At 53.4% G+C, this 23552-nt stretch overlaps 1 long non-coding RNA gene across 1 annotated transcript in view; it reads left to right on the forward strand.

Annotated features, from left to right (window-relative positions):
* Positions 1 to 23552, forward strand: part of LOC309521389 — a 348451-nt gene that overhangs the window by 164230 nt on the left and 160669 nt on the right. Inside the window, exon 2 of the long non-coding RNA XR_014214643.1 lies at positions 3690 to 3760. This is a non-coding gene — a long non-coding RNA (uncharacterized lncRNA). The remainder of the gene's footprint in view (positions 1 to 3689; positions 3761 to 23552) is intronic.

Below are 23552 nucleotides of genomic sequence, written 5' to 3' on the forward strand. Positions count from 1 at the left end.
GGGCGTGTGCCTCAGCTACAGTAGACCTGGATGCGGTGCGACGTGCATTGCGGGACGACTCATTCGCGCAAGACAAGATGGCGGAACTGCTCAGAGGCACGGCTACCACGGACGAGTTCCAGGTGCGGGACGGCTTGCTCCTACGCAAAGGGGCTGTCTATGTACCAGGAGACGACCTTCGCGCCAAGGTACTGCAACAGTTGCACGACGCACCCACGGCCGGTCACTTTGGCACAGAGAAAACGATGGAATTAGTCGCGAGAGACTTCTGGTGGCCCAGGCTGAGAGGAGAGGTCGCGGACTACGTCGCGAGGTGCGACACCTGCCAGAGGGCCAAGCCGGTACACAGACCACCGGCGGGACTGTTAGAACCGCTGCAAACACCGTTTGAACCGTGGGAGAGGGTGGCCCTGGACTTTGTGACGGATTTACCCAGCTCGAGAGGCAAGACAGCTGTGCTAGTGGTGGTGGACTTGTTCACCAAGATGGCACATTTCATTCCGTGTGCGAAGGTGGCCACGGCGGAACAAACCGCCAAACTGTTCATAGATCACGTGTTCAAAGTGCATGGCCTGCCACGGTCTATCCTGTCCGACCGCGGACGCCAGTTCATCTCGTCTTTCTGGCAGAAGCTGATGGGTTTTCTAAATGTCAAGGTCAATCTGGCATCAGCAAGACACCCGCAGACCAACGGGCAAGCAGAGAGGGTCAATGCCATCATGCAGCAGTACCTGAGATGCTATGCCAATCAACAGCCTGCGACGTGGGTGGATTACCTGCCGCTAGCCGAGTTCGCTTACAACAACACGAAGCACGTGTCCACAGGAGTGACGCCGTTCTTTGCCAACAATGGGAGGAATCCCAGAACCTTCCCGGGACTGGAGAGAGTGGGGGAAGGAGAACCACAGACGGCGGACGCGTTCGCGTCAGAGCTGCAGGCGGTCCACGATCAACTCAGACGGCAGCTGGAGCTAGCTAAGCACGCCTACAAGGTGCAAGCTGACAAGCACAGGCGGGTTGGCGAAGTGATCCAAGTGGGAGACTGGGTCTGGTTGGCAGCCCACGCAGTGCCGACCAGGTCACTTGCCAAGAAGAAGTTGGGGCACAAGCAGATCGGTCCGTACCAAGTCGAAGCGCAGATCAACCCGGTAGCCTTCCGACTGGCGCTGCCGGAGGGTTCCAGAATGCATCCGGTGTTCCACAGGTCGGTGCTCACTCCCTACAAGGCACCTCACAGGTTCCAGGAGCCAGGGACGGCGCCAAGTCCGCTCCGGGAACGGACGGAGACGCGGGAGGTGAAGCACCAGGACCACATCAACGAGGTCACGGAGATTTTGGACTCCAGATGGGGGGAAGAGGGAGTCGAATACCTCTTAGCCAGAGAGGGCACCCGGGCCAGCGCCAATAGCTGGGTACCAGACTACGCTTTGGAGGAACCCCTGCTCAAGGACGAGTTTCATGCCCTCTTCCCACACAAACCCATGCCAGCGAGCTTCTTCGACGACTGGTTGTTCACACCCACACTTTCTTCCAGCACGTTCCATGGATTCGACTCAGAAGGGGAACCCGCACGGAGCACCCGTTCCCCAGAAGGTTCACCGGCAGGTTCGGCATCAGGCAACTCGTATTGGTGGGACGATCGACCAGAGGAGCAATGGCGCAGGAAGTGGCTGGAGAGGCCAGGTCGAGCGACCGACGCAGAGACTGACATGGACGTGTTCGGGGAGGACCTCGGGTTCGAGCACGGCGGTACAGAGATGGAAGAGCAACAAGTCAACGTCGACGACCGCGAGGGGGAAGACTCGGAGGTCTTCAGTTGGCGGCCACCCACGGGGAGCGACCTGTATCCAGCATTCCCTCCCATGATGATGGAGCGCCCAGCACCCACACCTGACAGCGGGGAGGGGGGAAGGGGGGGCTTCGAGGGGGGGATGGATGTCAGGGGTTCAGAAGCAGAGACGCAGAGAAGGGTGGAAACAGAGAGCGAGGGGGAGGAAGCCGAAGGGAGAATGAGTGATGATGACGAACCGAGATCTCCAAGCCTAAGCAGTGAGTCAGAGGACTCCCAAAAGGGAGCCCCAGTGAGCAGAGCAAGGGGGGGATCCGGGGGGACACCCCAGGAGGAAGGGAACAGAGGAGATTCAGAGAGCAGCAGCTGGAAGTCGGGACCCACGCTCAAGACTGAGAGCAGCAGGGAGGAAGGCAGCCAGGCATCGGGTTCCGGAGGCCGTCAGCAGGAGGGAGGGCACGAGTCAGGGGTGGTCACGCCCTCCTCAGAGAGCGAGGCAACGGTCAAGAGGAAAGTAGAGAGTTGGGCGCGCGCGCCAAGTTCAAATGCAGCGGAAGCTGGAGCAGTAAGCAGCCCGGAGAGTGAGCCAGGTCCCAAAGCCCGCCGAAAGGAAGCGGAAGGATCAGGGGGGTCAGCGTCAGAGGAGAGTAGAAGGGAGGAGTCCCAGGGGGGCAGAAGGACCCAGAGACGTAGGGAGAGGCGAAGGAGGTGGAGCAAGGCTAGGGTATTAAGCTGGTGTGCAAGAGGCGGGGACTCAGATGGGTCTTCGCCGACCTAGGGCAGAAGGTGTAGAGCTGCACGCTGCAGTTCGGAAATGAAACCTGTAACTCAATAAAGACTCTTTTAAAGTGGACGCTGTGTGGCGTGGTCCTATGTGAGCTGGGACCTGGTAGCAGCTCTGACATACGCATACATAGATTAAACTGGATATATGATTGTTTAACATGACTGAGAATCGATCAGCCAGGGACTGAAGACTTTGAGAGTTTACGATCAGAATGTGGAAAATATGAAAACAACAAGAGGGAATAAATATAACTATCTGAGATGAGTTCTTCAGAGGTCCAGAATATGGGAAGTCCATGTGAAATTTAATAATTAACAATTCAGATTGTAATTTGGTTGTTTTTTAAATTTAATTTTAATTTTTGAATTGGATTATGATTTGATTTGTTATAAATTGGAGGTTCTTAATGGAAAATTAATAAAAATAAATTTAAAAATAAATAAATTCAGTGATTTGGATGTTTGGAGTCACTAAGGCCATTGGTATGAAATTTTCCACTCCCCTTTCTAGCAGGGAAGAGGAAGAATCCGGTGGCATTTACCAGTCTTTTGGGGCCTGTTAAAGACATTCCTCTTTCAACAAGCCTTTTAGGTTGAGATTTTTTATCCCAGTTAGTATCTCATAGAATCATAGAATCATAGAGTTGGAAGAGACCACAAGGGTCATCGAGTCCAACCCCCTGCCAAGCAGGAAACACCATCAGAGCACTCCTGACATATAGTTGTCAAGCCTCTGCTTAAAGACCTCCAAAGAAGGAGACTCCACCACACATGAGTCATGAGTCAGGATTGGCCACACCTCCATCGGGGAGCGAGGAAACGGTCAAGAGGAAGGTTGAAGGTTGAAGGCTGGGCGCGCGCGCCAAGTTCAAATGCACAGGAAGGCAGTACTGTGCCCGGATAGGGAGCCAGGTCCTAAAGCCCGCCGCAAGGAGGGAGGAGAGTCCGGGGGGTCAGCGTCAGAAGAGTCCAGGAAGGAAGAGACCACGGGGGGCAGAGGGACCCAGAGGAGGAAGGAAAGACGGAAGAGGTGGAGTAAGGCTAGAGTATTAAGTTGGTGTACAGGAGGCGGAGACTCAGACGGAGCTTCGCCGGTCTAGGTTCTAAGACGTAGAGCTGCGCGCTGCGGCTTGAAAATGGAGACTGTAACTCAATAAAGACTTTTGTACAGTACTGCCGGCTAGCGTGGTCCTCTGTGAGCTGGGACCGGGAAGCAGCCCTAACACATACGCTTCCCAGTCTCCGGATGCTGGGTTGAACGGCGAGAAGCTGCTGTCGGTTGCCATTCTGAGTTCCTTGGGTCCCAGAGCTGAAGCCTGGCTACACGGTGCGAGGCAGCGGTGCGGAAGGTGGCGGTGCTGCAGTGCTGTGTGTGGTGGTCAGCTCAGCAGGATCCCACCTTCGTCGCCAGTGAAATATACTCAGAGTGGATTTCATGCTCTTTATTCAGCTCATAGTGGTGAGGAGGGAATGAAAATCCCCTCAAAGTATCTGCTTTATATACATTATTTACACAATGGGCTGCACGTGATTGGCTAATTCTGGAATTCTCCTGTAGACCAATCAGATTGTGGATTCATAGGATCATAGAGTTGGAAGAAACCACAAGGGCCATCGAGTCCAACCCTCTGCCAAGCAGGAAACACCATCAGAGCACTCCTGACATATGGTTGTCAAGCCTCTGCTTAAAGACCTCCAAAGTAGGAGACTCCACCACACTCCTGGGCAGCAAATTCCACTGTCAAACAGCTCTTACTGTCAGGAAGTTCTTCCTAATGTTTAGGTGGAATCTTCTTTCTTGTAGTTTGGATCCATTGCTCCGTGTCCGCTTCTCTGGAGCAGCAGAAAACAACCTTTCTCCCTCCTCTATGTGACATCCTTTTATATATTTGAACATGGCTATCATATCACCCCTTAACCTCCTCTTCTCCAGGCTAAACATGCCCAGCTCCCTTAGTCGTTCCTCATAAGGCATCGTTTCCAGGCCTTTGACCATTTTGGTTGCCCTCCTCTGGACACGTTCCAGTTTGTCAGTGTCCTTCTTGAACTGTGGTGCCCAGAACTGGACACAGTACTCCAGGTGAGGTCTGACCAGAGCAGAATACAGTGGCACTATTAGTTCCCTTGATCCTAGATGCTATACTCCTATTGATGCAGCCCAGAATTGCATTGGCTTTTTTAGCTGCCGCGTCACACTGTTGGCTCATGTCAAGTTTGTGGTCAACCAAGACTCCTAGATCCCTTTCACATGTACTGCTCTCAAGCCAGGTGTCACCCATCTTGTATTTGTGCCTCTCATTTTTTTTTGCCCAAGTGCAATACTTTACATTTCTCCCTGTTAAAGTTCATCTTGTTTGTTTTGGCCCAGTTCTCTAATTTCTCCCTGCTTCGTTTGACTAATCAAGTCTTCTCATGGAGAGGGCTTTTTGTTTCATATCTGATCTGAACAAGAGGCGAGATGAATTAAAACATTACAGTCTAGATTCCACAGCTAGTATGTGCATGCACCATGTCATGTCATTAATGATAAAGTAGGCGGGGCTGACCTGCCCCTCAAATTTTATTCAGGTTGGCAACCCTGGCTACAGCCTTTCCTCCAATACACTTGTTCCCCCCGTTAGAGGTGGGTCTGAGACCCTAAAAATAAAATCTGAACAAAATTGATGAAGCAGCGAGAACAGGTGTCCCAAGTAGGCACAACCAGTTTTGGCAAAGCATAATCTTATAGTGGGGCTAATGGTTTAAAAGATAAACATACAGAGCTTTAAAAGCATTATTTTTTTAAAAAAGTGAACAGCCCATCTTAAGTAAGGGGAAAGGGTAAGGCCAGCAATTGAACCAAACTTTAATTTTCTGGTATTTTTAGCAGTCATTCAAATTACAAAACTAGGATTCTGCAACAACAGCACATGCCACAGTTTTGGAATCCATTGTCGGTTCTTAGAATATAGGAAGCATATCAGAACCATTAGTCCATCTAGATCAAAATTGCCAACACTTACTGGCAGAAGCTTTTCAGGCAAAAATCATTACCAGTCCTACCAAGAGATGCTGGGGATTGAATCTGGGGTCTTTTGCTTGCAGAAGTAGTGAGCTGCAACACTTTCCCCTCTTTTACATGTGCCTTCAGATCCTCACTATGGTAGGTATCTAAATCCTTCCCCCACTCTTAAAATAAACAACTTATTAATATTGAACAAAACTATTAAACTGGCAGTTTTCTTTCTTTCTTTCTATATGCCCCCCCCATTTTGCATGCAGATTTTGCTGCGTTCTTCCCTCCGATGTCACTCCAGCGCCTGGTGACCCCAGCACATGCACTTTTCCACCCACCCACCCCACTAGCAAATTGTCCTTTATTTGCTGTTCTAAATATGGCAACCCTAACCTAAACTTAAGCTGGCTAGGTTATATAGCAGCCATAAAGATGTCCATACTCCCCCAATTCCTGTTCTTGTTTCAGACTTTACCTGTACTTATCCCCCTTTCCCAACTGTCTCACTGGCATCACTTACTTAACAATTCTATTTTTGGAAGGAGAAGCAGAGTGACATGTCAAGACTTTATATTGTCCCAAGACCAATGGAGGTCTCAGGGCCCCAGGTCTTAGGCAATTAAAGCAAATGGTGCACACAAGCCTTGCCTTTTCTTAAAACTTCCTGTGCACACACCACAAAAATACAGAATCAATTTTTACAACTAACTCCAAAGAAGCAATTAAATATACGTGATGCTAATAGGAATATCAGCTTCCTAACAATTATAAATCTATTTAACACTGGGTTATCTCCATAATGTACACTCAGGATCACTTAAAACAACGCTTTGCAGATTAATTTTTAATTCTAACTTTTTCTAGCATGGTGTTTGGAAGAGAGAAAAACAGTGATGTTTGAACTCTAAATAAAATGTTCTTTCCCCTGTTAATATTTATTTACATTTTTTTATTTCATAGATTAATTTTAGGCCATTTAAGAACAAAAGAACTGCTAAGTGCTAAAAGTTCCCACAATACAGTACCATTTCACAGTACCATATACATAAAAAAGGTAAAGGACCCCTGACAGTTAAGTCCAGTCACAGACGACTCTGGGGTTGTGGAACTCATCTCGCTTTATAGGCCGAGGGAGCCGGTGTTTGTATGCTGTCAGGGAACTGACATCGGAGCAGAGTGGAGAGGCTAGGCTCCCAGATTCTGCAGGAGAGGGAACTAGTAAGGGAAGAGAGAGAACGTCCTCTGGGGAAAGAAGTCCAGGTGACACCAGGAAGAAGGGAGAGGCAGAGAGCACTTCGGAGGGGAGGCTCCGAGACTCTTCCAGTGAAGTCAGTGAGGAGAGTGGAGGACCACCGCTTGGCACGCCCACTCTGCGCAGAAGGCTTCCGCACAGAGAGGCGAGGCGAAGGTTGTCCGTTAAGGAATTCTTATGCTGGAGGAAATTTAGGAGACACCCACTGACGGATTCTGCCAGCGACTGAGCAGCAGCGCAAAAGGGGTGCTCAGCCAGGGAAAGACGCAACCACCCCAAGCAGTTGGGAACGGCTAGAGTTTTACACACAAGCAACCCCAATTCCCATGATATATGCAGACAGTTTTTCCGGGTCATGTGGCCAGCATGACTAAGTCACTTCTGGCAAAACCAGAGCAACTCATGGAAACGCTGTTTACCTTCCCACCGGAGCGGTACCTATTTATCAAAAATAAAAGTCAGGAACCAACACTGTATTTCAAGTATTAGAAGAAATATAGTGCTACTTTTAAATAACAAATATAATTACAATAATAAAATATTCTAACTAGAATGAATCCCTGTAGCCCATAGGAAGAAATATAACTTCTGCAGTAAATGGAGTTTTATTGTTCTCACTTGAGTGGTCTCCATTTTGCATTTGTGTGGCCTCCATCGAATGAGATTTAAATATTACAGAGCATTGCTTTATCCTCATGCAAATTTATCTTACTTGTTAAAAAGCATAATGGCATCCACTTCCATGAGAAAAGTTATTACCAGATCCATTGCAGTACTTTTCATCAAGCAATAAGATTATTCCCATTCAAACAACAATAATTTTATATAAGTTGGAATGTAGATACAAATGTCTGTAAGTTTCTTATCACAATAAATGCAATAGAAATGTGCTTAAAAAATGGGTTGATTTGTTTTGGTTAACTGTTCATATCTGCTGCTTGGTGAATGTGCTTATATGTAACATTGATGCAAATTCATGATTGCGCAGAAGGGGCTTTGGGTTGCATTCAGGAACATTTCCTTGAGCTTGGTATGGTCAAACATCCACAGATGAAGTTTCATAGATACCCATACATACATACATACAGGGAACATTGTGTTGACAATGCAATATTGTGAACTGGCCTTTAGAATTTAGAGAAAACACAAAGCTGTTTTCTCTGTGCGTGCAAATATCCATGTCAATTTATAATAAAATATCTGTTTTTCTGCAAGTAGTTTCAATATCCCCTCCCTTAGAAGATGTGATTGTTGAGTACAGAAAGAAGGGAAATCTTTCGACTTCAAACAACATTTGCATATCCTCTACTATTTGATCCACTGCAAGTAGATAAGCTCCTTTTCATGAAGCTGCTCTTAACTATTCTGTGGAAACAGATTTTCATATTTCCTAAAACTAGACTAAGCCCCTAAAATAAATAAGAAGAAAATGACCATTGGCCATGATAACTGAGGCTGATCATCTGGAGTGAACCATATTGCTTACCCCCATCCTATGCTGTATTTTGCTATGGTTGTTGGGAGTGGGGGGGAAAGGGCTATTCTTATACCTTGAAATACTGTTAACTTTCACAATAGGTTTATACAGCTCTGGGATCTTCCTCTCGATCATTGGTCTGAGGTTCTCTTTCAACTTCTTGTAGTTCCTTTTTCAATTCTTGTTGATATTCCCTTTGGTCAGCAGTAAGCAGGCACTTATTTTTCCCCATTGCTTCACCACATCTGTTCCCAAAAAATGAAGAAAACAATTCACACTGATAAATTTCACCACGGTATTGGACCATAAAGTTTTGTTTTTGTCTGGCACCAAGCGTGACTTAGGTGGGGCAAGTGAAGGAAAAGCCATCAACATTTAGAGGGTGGATGTGGAATTCAGCATCTGGGTAACCTAGGGTTTCATTTCAACAAAAGGATTCTAGCAAAAGAAGAGCCTTCAAAGCGTGTGCAAAATAACTGATGAAATCTCAGGCACCAGAAAGTGGGTCAGCAACCATGGGGAGGGACTCATAGAATCATAGTGTCAGGGGTTCAGGAGCAGAGGCAAGGGCAAGGGAGGAAACAGAGAGCGAGGGGGAGGAGGCAGAAGAAAAGATGAGTGATGACGACGGCCCGAGATCTCCGAGTCTTTCCAGTGAATCAGAAGATTCACAGAAAGGAGCACCAGTGGCCAGGGCAAGGGGGGAGCCTAGGGGGACACCCCAGGAAGATAAAGCCAGAGGGGACTCAGAGGGGAGCAGTTGGAGATCGGGACCAGCGTCACCGCCAGAGAGCAGGGAAGAGGAAGGGAGCCAGGGATCAAGTGCTGGCAGCTCACAACAGGAGGGAGGGTACGAGTCAGGAGTGGCCACACCTCCATCAGGGAGCGAAGAAACGGTCAGACGGAAAGTGGAAGGTTGGGCGCGCGCGCCAAGTTCAAATGCACAGGAAAGTGACGCAGTAGGCAGCCCGGAGAGGGAGCCAGGTCCTAAAGCCCGGCGCAAGGAGACAGAAGGGTCCGGGGGGTCGGCGTCGGAGGAGTCCCGGAGGGAGGAGACCCCGGGGGGCAGAGGGACCCAGAGGAGAACAGTCAGGCGGAAAAGGTGGAGCAGGGCTAGGATATTAAGTTGGTGCACAAGGGGCGGAGACTCAGACGGAGCTTCGCCGATCTAGACATAAGACGTAGAGTTGCACGCAGCAGCTTGAGAATGGAAACTGTAACTCAATAAAGACTTTTACTTAATGATCGCTGGCTAGCGTGATCCTCTGTGAGCTAGGATCGGGGAGCAACTCTGACACATAGAATTGTAGAATTGGAAGGCACCCCAAGGGTCATGTAGTGTAGTGCAGGATTCGCAACTGAAGCTTCCATATAGAATCAATAGTTCAGTGCATTTCCCCATGACCAACAAAAGCAGAATATGGGTGTCGTTTTATATACACTCCTAGGCACGTCCTACTAAACTTAAGTTTTACTCCTGAGTAAACATGCACTGCAAATCATGTGCATTCTTAATTTATAGAGAAGTTTTTAAAATGTACAATTTGGATTGGAATAAGTGGGCAGCAGAATAGGACAAAGTATTTATTCATGCTGTGCATAATGAATGCATGGTACTAAAAAGCCACAGGATGTGCTCATGGTCACTGGCTTATAGGGGAATCATAGAATCATAGAGTTGGAAGAGACCACAAGGGCCATCGAGTCCAAACCCCTGCCAAGCAGGAAACACCATCAGAGCACTCCTGACATATGGTTGTCAAGCCTCTGCTTAAAGACCTCCAAAGTAGGAGACTCCACCACACTCCTGGGCAGCAAATTCCACTGTCAAACAGCTCTTACTGTCAGGAAGTTCTTCCTAATGTTTAGGTGGAATCTTCTTTCTTGTAGTTTGGATCCATTGCTCCGTGTCCGCTTCTCTGGAGCAGCAGAAAACAACCTTTCTCCCTCCTCTATGTGACATCCTTTTATATATTTGAACATGGCTATCATATCACCCCTTAACCTCCTCTTCTCCAGGCTAAACATGCCCAGCTCCCTTAACCGTTCCTCATAAGGCATCGTTTCCAGGCCTTTGACCATTTTGGTTGCCCTCTTCTGGACACAGTAGTAGATAGGTAGCCGTGTTGGTCTGCCATAGTCAAAATAAAAAAAATTCCTTCCAGTAGCACCTTAAAGACCAACTAAGTTAGTTCTTGGTATGAGCTTTCGTGTGCATGTATCTGAAGAAGTGTGCATGCACACGAAAGCTCATACCAAGAACTAACTTAGTTGGTCTTTAAGGTGCTACTGGAAGGAATTTTTTTTATTTTCTCTTCTGGACACGTTACAGTTTGTCAGTGTCCTTCTTGAATTGTGGTGCCCAGAACTGGACACAGTACTCCAGGTGAGGTCTGACCAGAGCAGAATACAGTGGCACTATTACTTCCCTTGCTATACTCCTATTGATGAGGCCAAGAATTGCATTGGCTTTTTTAGCTGCCGCGTCACACTGTTGGCTCATGTCAAGTTTGTGGTCATGGAGGAGTGGTCTGCCCAAAGGAGAAGTGATAGATCCTTGTACAAAGGCAGTATGTCTCTGAATTCTAGTTGCTGGGGAGCAACAATTGGGGAGGGCTGTTGCTGGCTGTCAGAGCTGCCACCCAGTCCCAGCTCACATAGGACCAAGTCCGCCAGCGTTCACTTTATAAGAGTCTTTATTAAGTTACAGGTTTCATTTCCGAACTGCAGCGTGCAGCTCTACACCTGCCCTAGGTCGGCGAAGACCCGTCTGAGTCCCCGCCTCTTGCACACCAGCTTAATACCCTAGCCTTGCTCCACCTCCTTCGCCTCTCCCTACGTCTCTGGGTCCTTCTGCCCCCCTGGGCCTCCTCCCTTCTACTCTCCTCTGACGCTGACCCCCCTGATCCTTCTGCCTCCTTGCGGCGGGCTTTAGGACCTGGCTCACTCTCCGGGCTGCTTACTGCTCCAGCTTCCGCTGCATTTGAACTTGGCGCGCGTGCCCAACTCTCTCCTGAGGAGGGCGTGACCACCCCTGACTCGTGCCCTCCCTCCTGCTGACAGCCTCCGGAACCCGATGCCTGGCTACCTTCCTCCCTGCTGCTCTCAGTCTTGAGCGTGGGTCCCGACTTCCAGCTGCTGCCGCCCTCAGTTATGAGCGTGGGTCCCGACTTCCAGCTGCTGCTCTCTGAATCTCCTCTGTTCCCTTCCTCCTGGGGTGTCCCCCCGGATCCCCCCCTTGCTCTGCTCACTGGGGCTCCCTTTTGGGAGTCCTCTGACTCACTGCTTAGGCTTGGAGATCTCGGGTCGTCATCATCACTCATTTTCCCTTCGGATTCCTCCCCCTCGCTCTCTGCTTCCTCCCTTCTCTGCGTCTCTGCTCCTGAACCCCTGACATCCATCCCCCCCTCGAAGCCCCCCCTTCCCCCCTCCCCGCTTTCAGGTGTGGGTGCTGGGTGCTCCATCATCACGGGAGGGAATGCCGGATACAGTTCGCTCCCCGTGGTTGGCCGCCAACTGAAGACCTCCGAGTCTTCCTCCTCGCGGTCGCCGACGTTGACCTGTTCCGCTTCCATCTCTGTACCGCCGTGCTCGAACCCAAGGTCCTCCCCGAACACGTCCATGTCAGTCTCTGCGGCGGTCGCTCGACCTGGCATCTCCAGCCACTTCCGGCGCCATTGCTCCTCCGGTCGATCGTCCCACCAATACGAGGTGTCTGACGCCGAACCCGCCGGCGATCCTTCTGGGGAACGGGTGCTCAGTGCGGGTTCCCCGTCCGAGTCGAATCCATGGAACGTGCTGGAAGAAAGTGTGGGCGTGAACAGCCAGTCGTCGAAGAAGCTCGCTGGCATGGGTCTGTGTGGGAAAAGGGCATGAAACTCGTCCTTGAGCAGGGGTTCCTCCAAAGCGTAGTCTGGCACCCAGCTATTGGCGCTGGCCCGGGTGCCCTCTCTGGCTAGGAGGTATTCGACTCCCTCTTCTCCCCATCTGGAGTCCAAAATCTCCGTGACCTCGTTGATGGGGTCTTGCTGCGTCACCCCTCGCGTCTCCGTCCGCTCCCGGAACGGACTCGGTGCCGTCCCTGGCTCCTGGAATCTGTGAGGTGCCTTGTAGGGAGTGAGCACCGACCTGTGGAACACCGGATGCATTCTGGAACCCTCCGGCAGCGCCAGTCGGAAGGCTACCGGGTTGATCTGTGCTTCGACTTGGTACGGACCAATTTGCTTGTGCCCCAACTTCTTCTTGGCTAGTGACCTGGTCGGCACTGCGTGGGCTGCCAACCAGACCCAGTCTCCCACTTGGATCTCTTCGCCAACCCGCCTGTGCTTGTCAGCTTGCACCTTGTAGGCGTGCTTAGCTAGCTCCAGCTGCCGTCTGAGTTGATCGTGTACCGCCTGCAACTCTGACGCGAACGCGTCCGCCGTCTGTGGTTCTCCGTCCCCCACTCTCTCCCGTCCCGGGAAGGTTCTGGGATTCCTCCCATTGTTGGCGAAGAACGGCGTCACCCCTGTGGACACGTGCTTCGTGTTGTTGTAAGCGAACTCGGCGAGCGGCAGGTAATCCACCCAGGTCGCAGGTTGTTGATTGGCATAGCATCTCAGGTACTGCTGCATGATAGCATTGACCCTCTCTGCTTGCCCGTTGGTCTGCGGGTGTCTTGCTGATGCCAGATCGACCTTGACATTTAGAAAACTCATCAGCTTCTGCCAGAAATTCGAGACGAACTGGCGCCCGCGGTCGGACAGGATAGACCGCGGCAGACCATGCACTTTGAACACGTGATCTATGAACAGTTTGGCGGTTTGTTCCGCCGTGGCCACCTTCGCACACGGAATGAAATGTGCCATCTTGGTGAACAAGTCCACCACCACTAGTACAGCTGTCTTGCCTCTCGAGCTGGGTAGATCCGTAACAAAGTCCAGGGCCACTCTCTCCCACGGTTCAAACGGCGTTTGCAGCGGTTCCAGCAGTCCCGCCGGTGGTTTGTGCACCGGTTTGGCCCTCTGGCAGGTGTCGCACCTCGCAACGTAGTCCGCGACTTCCCCTCTCAGTCTGGGCCACCAAAAGTCCCTTGCGACTAATTCCACCGTTTTTTCCGTGCCAAAGTGCCCGGCCGTGGGTGCGTCGTGCAGCTGCTGCAGTACCCTGGCGCGAAGTTCGTCTCCCGGCACGTAGATGGCCCCTTTACGTAAGAGCAAGCCGTCTCGTATCTGGAACTCGTCGCCCTTCGCCGTGCCCTTGTGCACCTCTGCCATCTTCGCCCGCGCGAAGGAGTCGTCCTGCAACGCCCGCCGCACCGCATCCAGGTCTACTGTGGCTGAAGCGCACGCCCACGCTGTTGGCGCGAAGATGTGCATGGCTGCCGCTGGCTTCGCCTCTTCGAGGTATTGCGGTTTGCGGGACAGTGCATCCGCCATGACGTTGGTGTCGCCTGGGACGTACTCTATTCGGAAATTGAAGTCAGCAAAGAACTCCGCCCAACGTATCTGCCTCTGGTTCAGGAACTGAGCCGTGCGCCAGTGCTCCAGATTCTTGTGATCCGTGCAGACCTGCACCGTGTGCTTGGCGCCGATCAGGAAGTGCCTCCACGCCTTGAAAGCTGCATGAATGGCCAGCAACTCCCTGTCCCAGATGGTGTAGTTCTGCTCCGACTTGCTGAGCTTTCTGGAGTAGAACGCTCCCGGCCTCCAGACCCCCTGTGGGTCCCTTTGCAGCAGGACAGCTCCCACTGCTCTATCGGACACGTCTGTCTCTACCCGCATCGGTTTGCTGGGGTCGATATGCAGCAGTTGCTCTTCCGACGCGAAGAGACGCTTGAGTGCCTGAAAGGACTGCTCCGCCTGCTCCGTCCAGATGAATTTCTTTTTCTTGGAGCTTAGCGTGTCCGTAATGGCCGCCGTCTGCATCGCGAACCCCTTGATAAACTTGCGATAGAAGTTGGCGAAGCCGACAAACCGCTGGACCTCCTTCCGATTGCGCGGGCTCTTCCAATCCAACACCGCACGAACCTTGGCGCTGTCCATGGCTAGCCCCTTGTCCGACAACTTGTAACCCAAGAAATCCACCTCCGTCGTGTCGAACTGGCACTTCTCCAGTTTGGCGTACAGTCTATGCTGCTGCAGCCTCTTCAGCACCTCCCGAACATCTTGGTCATGGGCTTGCTGCGAGTCGGAGAATATCAGGATGTCATCCAGAAAGCAGACGCACTTCTTGTAAAGGAGTCCCGCCAACACATGATGCATGAAAGCTTGGAAACAGTGAGAACCGTTTTGCAATCCAAACGGCATCACTCTGTATTCGTAGGTGCCCAGAGGCGTGAACATGGCTGTCTTCCACTCATCGCCCTCCCTCATGCGGATGAGATTGTACGCACCTCGCAGGTCCAACTTGGTGAACACGCGTCCCTTGCGCACCGTCGCTAGCAGGTCGTCAATCCTGGGCATGGGGAAATCAGAAGGCTTGGTCATCTTGTTTAAGAGGCGAAAATCCACCACCAGTCTTTTCTGGGGCGTGTCCTTCTTCTTCACGAAGAAAACAGGACTGCCCCCTACTGCCCTGGACTCCCGGATGAAACCGCGCTGCAAATTGTGATCTATGAACTGTTTGAGTTCCTGTAATTCGTCCTCAGACATGGAATACAGCTTCCCTTTCGGCAGCGTCGCCCCTGGTAGGAGGTCAATCTTGCAGTCATATTGCCTGTGCGGTGGTAGCTTGTCAGCCTCTTTCTCGCAGAAGACCTCCAAAAAGTCCGCGTATTTGTGGGGGACTGCTTGCAACGTTCCCAACTGCAGTTGTGATTCCTCCTCCTCTCCCTCCTGTCTGGGCAGGATGCAGTGTTCTGCGCAATAAGAGGAGCCGAAGATCAGCTGTCTCTGGTACCAAGCCAGTGTCGGACTGTGCCTGTCCAGCCAACTCATGCCCAACACAATGGGCGTGTCCGACAGTTGGGTGACATTAAAACTGATGACTTCCCTGTGGTTGCCAAGGCGCATCACCATCGGTGGCGTTTGCTTCACCACCTGCCCCCCTAGCAACTCTCTGCCATCCACTGTGACGACTTGCAGGGGCAGAGTGGCAGGCAGTAGCTGTATAGCGTGCTGCTCCACAAAATCCTGCGCTATAAAGTCTGCGTTGCTTCCAGAATCCACAGAAAGCGGCACTTCGATAGTGACGCCATCGGGTAGCTGGAGAGATGCTGTGAGCTGCACTACTGGTTTGGGTGGGAGGGGGTCCGTGGGTTGCAAGATCGCTGGGGACTGCTTCACTGATGCGTCTGGCTGGGCCCCAGTGCCTCTGTCTCCAGCCAGACATCGTCGTTACCCTGCTGTGGTTCTCCTTGCTGCGTTGCTGCAGTCACCATTGCCGAGGCTGCAGTGTGCTTGTGGAGCCTCCGGGGACACTCTTTCGCCAAATGGCCTGGATCCTCGCAGATGTAACACTTCCTGTTCCCTCTAGGAGGCTTCGCTTTCACTGCTGTCGGTGCTTGGGCTCTGGCTGCTGACTGAGCCCTTGCACCTCCAACCTCCATCGGTTCCCCTCCCCCTCCTGGCGGAGGTGTGGATTGCGCACGCGCTGCTTCTCTTGGAACGAAAGAGAAACTTCTCGCTGCTTCGCGCCCTCCACGTCCTTCATCTCTGCACCAGGGACGTTCTTCCAGCCTCACCCCCACAGTCAGCGCCCTTTGGACCACCTCCTGCGTGCTTCGGGGCCTCTCCCCCCTTGCAATTTCATCCTTGACCGCTGAGCTTAGACCCTCCCAGAACAGGTCTCTGACAGGGGGCGAATCCCGGTCCCACTCTAAGGCACTGACCAGCGCAAAAAAGCGGGCGTGGTACTGCCGGACGCTTGCCCTCCCTTGTTTCAGTCCATGAATCTCCCGTCGGGCAAGATCCACATCAATAGTAGACAAAAAACACGCATCCATCGCTTTGATAAAGGCATCTGCATTCTGAAGCGCCGGATCTTTATCCCTCCACAAATTGCGTAGCCACGCTTTAGCATCCCCATGCAAATGGGATAGTATGAACCCCACTTTCTCTTCCTCATCTCTAAAGTCTTTTGCCAGCAGTTGCAGTGCGCACATTACGTCTGCTCGAAAATTGGGGTACTGTTGTAAATTCCCATCGAAGTGAGCCACAAGCCCTCCTGCTCTCCGTGCCAACCCAACCCCCTCCGGTCTGGGTCCTGGCTGCCCGTGTTTAACCCATGCTTCAAACCTGGCGTGGAGATCTCTGTAGGCGGCTGCCGCATCCTCCTCCCTCTTCTTGGATGCCAGTACCTCCGCGTTCAATTGGGTAACTGCCTGTTGCAGCGCTGCAACTTTCTCTGCTTCCGTCATCTCTGCTAACCGTCGTGAGCTTGCTCCCAAACACCGATCCCCTCCTCCAGCTGCCTCTCTCTCCGCTGCGAGATATCAGGTGTCCGAAGCTTTTATGAGACGGGTCTTACTGTCAGAGCTGCCACCCAGTCCCAGCTCACATTGGACCAAGTCCGCCAGCGTTCACTTTATAAGAGTCTTTATTAAGTTACAGGTTTCATTTCCGAACTGCAGCGTGCAGCTCTACACCTTCTGCCCTAGGTCGGCGAAGACCCGTCTGAGTCCCCGCCTCTTGCACACCAGCTTAATACCCTAGCCTTGCTCCACCTCCTTCGCCTCTCCCTACGTCTCTGGGTCCTTCTGCCCCCCTGGGCCTCCTCCCTTCTACTCTCCTCTGACGCTGACCCCCCTGATCCTTCTGCCTCCTTGCGGCGGGCTTTAGGACCTGGCTCACTCTCCGGGCTGCTTACTGCTCCAGCTTCCGCTGCATTTGAACTTGGCGCGCGCGCCCAACTCTCTACTTTCCTCTTAACCGTTGCCTCGCTCTCTGAGGAGGGCGTGACCACCCCTGACTCGTGCCCTCCCTCCTGCTGACAGCCTCCGGAACCCGATGCCTGGCTACCTTCCTCCCTGCTGCTCTCAGTCTTGAGCGTGGGTCCCGACTTCCAGCTGCTGCCGCCCTCAGTTATGAGCGTGGGTCCCGACTTCCAGCTGCTGCTCTCTGAATCTCCTCTGTTCCCTTCCTCCTGGGGTGTCCCCCCGGATCCCCCCCTTGCTCTGCTCACTGGGGCTCCCTTTTGGGAGTCCTCTGACTCACTGCTTAGGCTTGGAGATCTCGGGTCGTCATCATCACTCATTTTCCCTTCGGATTCCTCCCCCTCGCTCTCTGCTTCCTCCCTTCTCTGCGTCTCTGCTCCTGAACCCCTGACACTGGCTTTCCTGGAGGCATCTGATTGGCTACTGGAGGAAGAAAGGCTCTTGGCTTTTGGTCTGACCCAGCAGGAGGTTTCTTGGTGTCAGGGTTACTTCCAGATCCTAGCTCACAGAGGATCACGCTAGCCAGCGGTTGTTGATTAAAAGTCTTTATTGAGTTACAGTCTCCATTCTTGAGCTGCTGCGTGCAACCCTACGCCTTATGCTTAGGTCGGCGAAGCTCCTTCTGAGTCTCCGCCCCTTGCGCACCAACTTAATATCCTAGCCCTGCTCCACCTTTTCCGCCTGACAGTTCTCCTCTGGGTCCCTCTGCCCCCCTGGGTCTCTCCCTTCCGGGATTCTTCTGACGCTGACCCCCCTGACTCCCCTGTCTCCTTGCGCCGGGCTTTAGGACCTGGCTCTCTTTCCGGGCTGCCTACTGCGCCACCTTCCTGTGCATTTGAACTTGGCGCGCGCGCCCAACCTTCCACTTTCCGTCTAACCGTCACTTCGCTCCCCGATGAAGGTGTGGCCACTCCTGACTCGTGCCCTCCCTCCTGTTGTGAGCTGCCAGCGCTAGTTCCCAGGCGCTCTTCCTCTTCCCTACTCTCTGGCGGTGACGTAGGTCCCGATCTCCAACTGCTCCCCTCTGAGTCCCCTCTGGCTCTTTCTTCCTGGGGTGTCCCCCTAGTCTCCCCCCTTGCCCTTGCCACTGGTGCTCCTCTTTGTGAATCTTCTGATTCACTGGACAGACTCGGAGATCTCGGGTCGTCGTCGTCACTCATCCTTTCTTCTGCCTCCTCCCCCTCGCTCTCTGTTTCCTCCCTTGCCCTCGCCTCTGCTCCTGAACCCCTGACATCCATCCCCCCCTCAAAGCCCCCCTTCCCCCCTCCCCTCCCTCCGGTGCGGGAACTGGGTGCTGCAGTGTCAAAGGGACGAATGTCGGGTACAGTTCGCTTCCCGTGGCCGGCCTCCATCCGCAGACTCCCGGTTCTTCCTCCCTGCTCTCGTCAACGACGGTCACCTCTGCTTCCATCTCCGTGCCGCCGTGCTCGAGACCCTGGTTGTCCCCGAAAAAGTCCATGTCGGTCTCTCCCTCGCTTCCTTCTGTAGGCGTAGCTCGTCCTGGACCCTCCAGCCACTTCCTGCGCCACTGCTCCTCTGGTCGATCATCCCACCAATACGAGGGTTCTGAGGCAGATCCCGAGGGTGACCCCTCCGGGGAACGGGCGTCTCGTGTCGGTTCCTCATCCGAGTCGAACCCCCGGAACGTGCTGGCTGAAAGCGTGGGCGTGAAAAGCCAGTCGTCGAAAAAGTCCGCCTGCATTGGCCTATGGGGAAAGAGGGCATGAAACTCTTCCTTGAGCAGAGGTTCATCTAGAGCGTAGCCCGGCACCCAGCTGTTGGCATTGGCCGGGGTGCCCTCCTTAGCGAGAAGGTATTCTACCCCCTCTTCCCCCCATCTGGAGTCCAAAATCTCCGTGACTTCGTTGAGGCGCACCTCCTGTGTCACTCCCCGTTGCCTGGTTCCCTCTCGGAGCGGACTCGGCGCCGTGCCGGGTTCCTGAAACCTGTGCGGTGCCTTGTAGGGAGTGAGCACCGATCTGTGGAACACCGGATGCATTCTGGAACCCTCCGGAAGCGCCAGCCTGAAAGCCACCGGGTTGACCTGCTCTTCGACTTGGTAGGGCCCCAGTTGCTTATGCCCTAGTTTCTTCTTGGCCAACGACCTGGCCGGCACTGCGTGGGCTGCTAACCAGACCCAGTCTCCCACCTGGATCTCTTCGCCAACCCTTCTGTGTTTGTCTGCCTGCACCTTGTATGCGTGTTTGGCCAGCTCCAGGTGCCGCCGCAGCTGATCGTGAACCTCTTGCAACTCCGACGCGAACGCATCTGCTGTCTGCGGCTCCCCCTCCACCAGTCTTTCCAGTCCCGGGAAGGTTCTGGGGTGCCTCCCGTTGTTGGCGAAGAACGGCGTGACCCCCGTGGACACGTGCTTCGTGTTGTTGTAGGCGAACTCGGCGAGCGGCAGGTAATCCACCCACGTCGCAGGCTGTTGATTCGCATAGCATCTCAGGTACTGCTGCATGATGGCATTGACCCGCTCCGCTTGCCCGTTGGTCTGCGGGTGTCTCGCCGACGCCAGGTTGATCTTGACGTTTAGGAAGCCCATCAGCTTCTGCCAGAAGTTCGAGATGAACTGCCGCCCGCGGTCGGACAGAATAGACCGTGGCAGACCGTGAACCTTGAACACGTGGTCTATGAACAGTTTGGCGGTTTGTTCCGCCGTGGCCACCTTCGCACACGGGATGAAATGCGCCATCTTGGAGAACAAGTCCACCACCACCAGCACGGCCGTCTTGCCCCTCGAGCTGGGCAGATCCGTGACGAAGTCCAGGGCGACTCTCTCCCATGGCTCGACCGGAGTTTGCAGCGGTTCCAACAGTCCGGCCGGCGGTCTGTGCACTGGTTTGGCCCTCTGGCAGGTGTCGCACCTCGCCACGTAGTCCGCGACCTCCTCTCTCATTCCGGGCCACCAGAAATCCCTGGCGACTAATTCCACCGTCTTCTCCTTGCCAAAGTGCCCGGCAGTGGGCGCGTCGTGCAGCTGATGCAGTACCTTGGCGCGAAGTTCGTCTCCCGGCACGTAGATGGCCCCTTTGCGGATGAGCAATCCATCTCTCAGCTGGAACCCGTTGGTCGCTGCCGTGCCCCTTCGCATCTCAGCCATCTTTGCTTGCGCGAAAGAGTCATTCTGCAACGCTTGTCGCACCACCTCCAGGTCCACTGTCGCCGCAGCGCACGCCCACACTGTTGGCGCGAAGATGTGCATGGCGGCCGCTGGCGTGGCGTCCTCCAGATACTGTGGCTTACGGGATAGCGCGTCCGCCATGATGTTGGTGTCCCCCGGGACATACTCTATTCGGAAGTCGAAATTCGCAAAGAACTCAGCCCAACGTATCTGCCTCTGGTTCAGGAACTGTGCCGTGCGCCAGTGCTCCAGATTCTTGTGGTCCGTGCAGACCTGCACCGTGTGCTTGGCTCCAATCAGGAAGTGCCTCCATGCTTTGAACGCTGCATGAATAGCCAGCAACTCCCTGTCCCAGATGGTGTAATTCTGTTCGGACTTGCTGAGCTTCCTGGAGTAAAACGCTCCGGGCCTCCAAACCCCCTGCGGGTCCTTCTGCAGCAGGACTGCTCCGACGGCCCTGTCCGAGGCGTCTGTTTCAACTCTCATCGGCCTGCTAGGATCGACATGAAGCAGCTGTTCCTCCGAGGCGAAAAGACGCTTGAGTGCCTGAAAGGACTGCTCCGCCTGCGCTGTCCAGATGAACTTCTTTTTCTTGGAACTGAGCGTGTCTGTAATGGCTGCAGTCTGCATAGCGAAGCCTTTGATGAACTTGCGATAGAAATTCGCGAAGCCGACAAATCGTTGGACCTCCTTCCGGTTGCGTGGGCTTTTCCAATCCAACACCGCTCGAACCTTGGCGCTGTCCATGGCGAGCCCCTTGTCAGACAACCTGTATCCCAGGAAATCCACCTCCGTCACGTCGAATTGGCACTTCTCCAGCTTGGCGTAAAGCCTATGTTGCTGGAGCCTGCTCAGCACTTCCCTGACGTGTCTGTCATGCTCCTGCTGCGATTCCGAAAAGATCAGGATGTCATCCAAGAAACAGACGCACGTCTTGTAGAGGAGCCCCGCCAACACGTGATGCATGAAAGCTTGAAAAACGTGGGAGCCATTTTGCAATCCAAAAGGCATAACTCTATATTTGTAGGTGCCCAGGGGTGTGAACATGGCTGTCTTCCACTCATCTCCTTCCCGCATGCGAATCAGGTTGTACGCCCCTCGCAGGTCCAACTTGGTGAACACGCTGCCCTTGCGTACTTTCGCGAGGAGGTCGTCGATTCGGGGCATGGGGAAGTCCGACGGCTTGGTGACACTGTTCAAAATGCGGTAGTCCACCACGAGCCTTTTCTGGGGCGTGTCTCGCTTCTTCACAAAGAATACAGGACTGCCCCCCGCTGCCTGGGACTCTCGGATGAAACCGCGTTTCAAATTATGATCAATGAACTCCTTGAGTTCCTGCAGTTCGTCTTCAGACATGGAATACAGCTTCCCTTTGGGCAGCGCCGCCCCCGGCAGCAGGTCAATCTTGCAGTCATATGGTCTGTGGGGGGGGGTAGCTCGTCTGCCTCCTTCTCGCAGAAAACCTCCAAAAATTCTGCGTACTTGTGGGGAATCGCTTGCAGCGTGCCGAGCATCAGCTGTGACTCCTCTTGCTCCCCTTCTTGCTGGGGCATGATGCAGTGTTCAGCACAAAAGGAAGAACCGAAGGTCAGCTGCCTCTGGTACCAAGCCAGCGTCGGGCTGTGCCTGTCCAGCCAACTCATGCCCAATACGATAGGCGTGTCTGAGAGTTGAGTGACGTTGAAGCTGATAATCTCCTTGTGATTTCCAAGCCGCAGCACCATAGGTGGCGTCTGCTTCACCACTTGCCCCCCTAACAGCTCCCTGCCATCCACCGTGACAACCTGCAGTGGCAGCGCGGCAGGCAGCAACTGTATAGCGTGCCGGTCGACAAAGTCCTGCCCTATGAAGTCTGCATTGCTTCCCGAGTCGACGGTGATTGGCACGTCCATGGTGAGTCCATTGGGTAGCTGGAGCGATGCGGTGAGCCTCACTACTGGCTTGGGCGGGAGGGGGTCCATGGGCGGTAAAATCTCTGGGGACTGCTTCACTGACACGTCTGGCTGGGCCCCAGTGCCTCCTCTTCCAGCCAGACATCGTCGTTTCCCTGCTGTGGTTCTCCTTGCTGCGTTGCTGCAGTCACCATTGCTGAGGCTGCAGTGTGCTTGTGGAGCCTCCGGGGACACTCTTTCGCCAAATGGCCTGGATCCTCGCAGATGTAACACTTCCTGTTCCCTCTAGGAGGCTTCGCTTTCACTGCTGCCGGTGCTAGGGCTCTGGCTGCTGACTGAGCCCTTGCACTTCCAACCTCCATAGGTTCCGCCCCTCCCCCTGTTGGGGGCGTGGATTGCGCACGCGCTGCTTCTCTGGGAAGGAAGGAGGAGCCCCTGGCTGGTTCGCGCCCGCTGCGCCCTTCGTCCCTGCTCCACGGACGTTCTTCCAGCCGCACTCCCACCGCCAGCGCCCTCTGAACGATCTCCTGCGTGGTCCGGGGTCTCTCCCCCCTCGCAATCTCATCTTTCACCGAGCTGTTCAAGCCCTCCCAAAAAAGGTCTCTGACGGGAGCCGAATCTCTGTCCCATTCCAGGGCACTGACCAAAGCGAAAAAGCGGGCATGATATTGCCGTACGCTGGCCCTCCCTTGTCTTAGTCCGTGCACCTCCCTTCGGGCAAGATCCACGTCAATGCTTGATAAAAAACAGCCATCCATCGCTTTAATAAAGGCGTCCGCATTTTGGAGCGCAGGATCCTTATCCCTCCACAAATTGCGCAGCCATGCTTTAGCGTCTCCATGCAAATGGGACATGATGAACCCCACTTTCTCTTGTTCATCTCTAAAGTCTTTGTGCAGTAGTTGTAGTGCACACATTACGTCTGCTCTAAAATTGGGGTACTGTTGCAAATTCCCATCGAAGTGCGAGACCAGACTGCCTGTGCGTCTCCCCAACCCAATCCCCTCTGATTTGGGTGTCTGTTGCCCCTGCTTCGTAAGCACGTCCAACCTGACCTGGAGATCCCTGTAGGCGGCCGCTGCGTCCTCCTCTCTCTTCCTGGACGCCACCGCCTCGGCAGTCAGTCGTGAAACCGCGTCTCTGAGTTCCGTTATTTGCTGTTCGGCCTTCATATTGTCTACCGTTCGTGAGCTTTCTTGTAGGCACCCGCTTTCCCTCCTCTCCGCGAGGTCGTGGATGTCCACAATTTGAAGAGAAGGAGCTTACTGTCAGGGTTACTTCCAGATCCTAGCTCACAGAGGATCACGCTAGCCAGCGGTTGTTGATTAAAAGTCTTTATTGAGTTACAGTCTCCATTCTTGAGCTGCTGCGTGCAACCCT

Source organism: Podarcis vaucheri, assembly GCF_965113315.1.
Source record: "Podarcis vaucheri genome assembly, chromosome: 16".
Lineage (NCBI taxonomy): Eukaryota > Metazoa > Chordata > Lepidosauria > Squamata > Lacertidae > Podarcis > Podarcis vaucheri.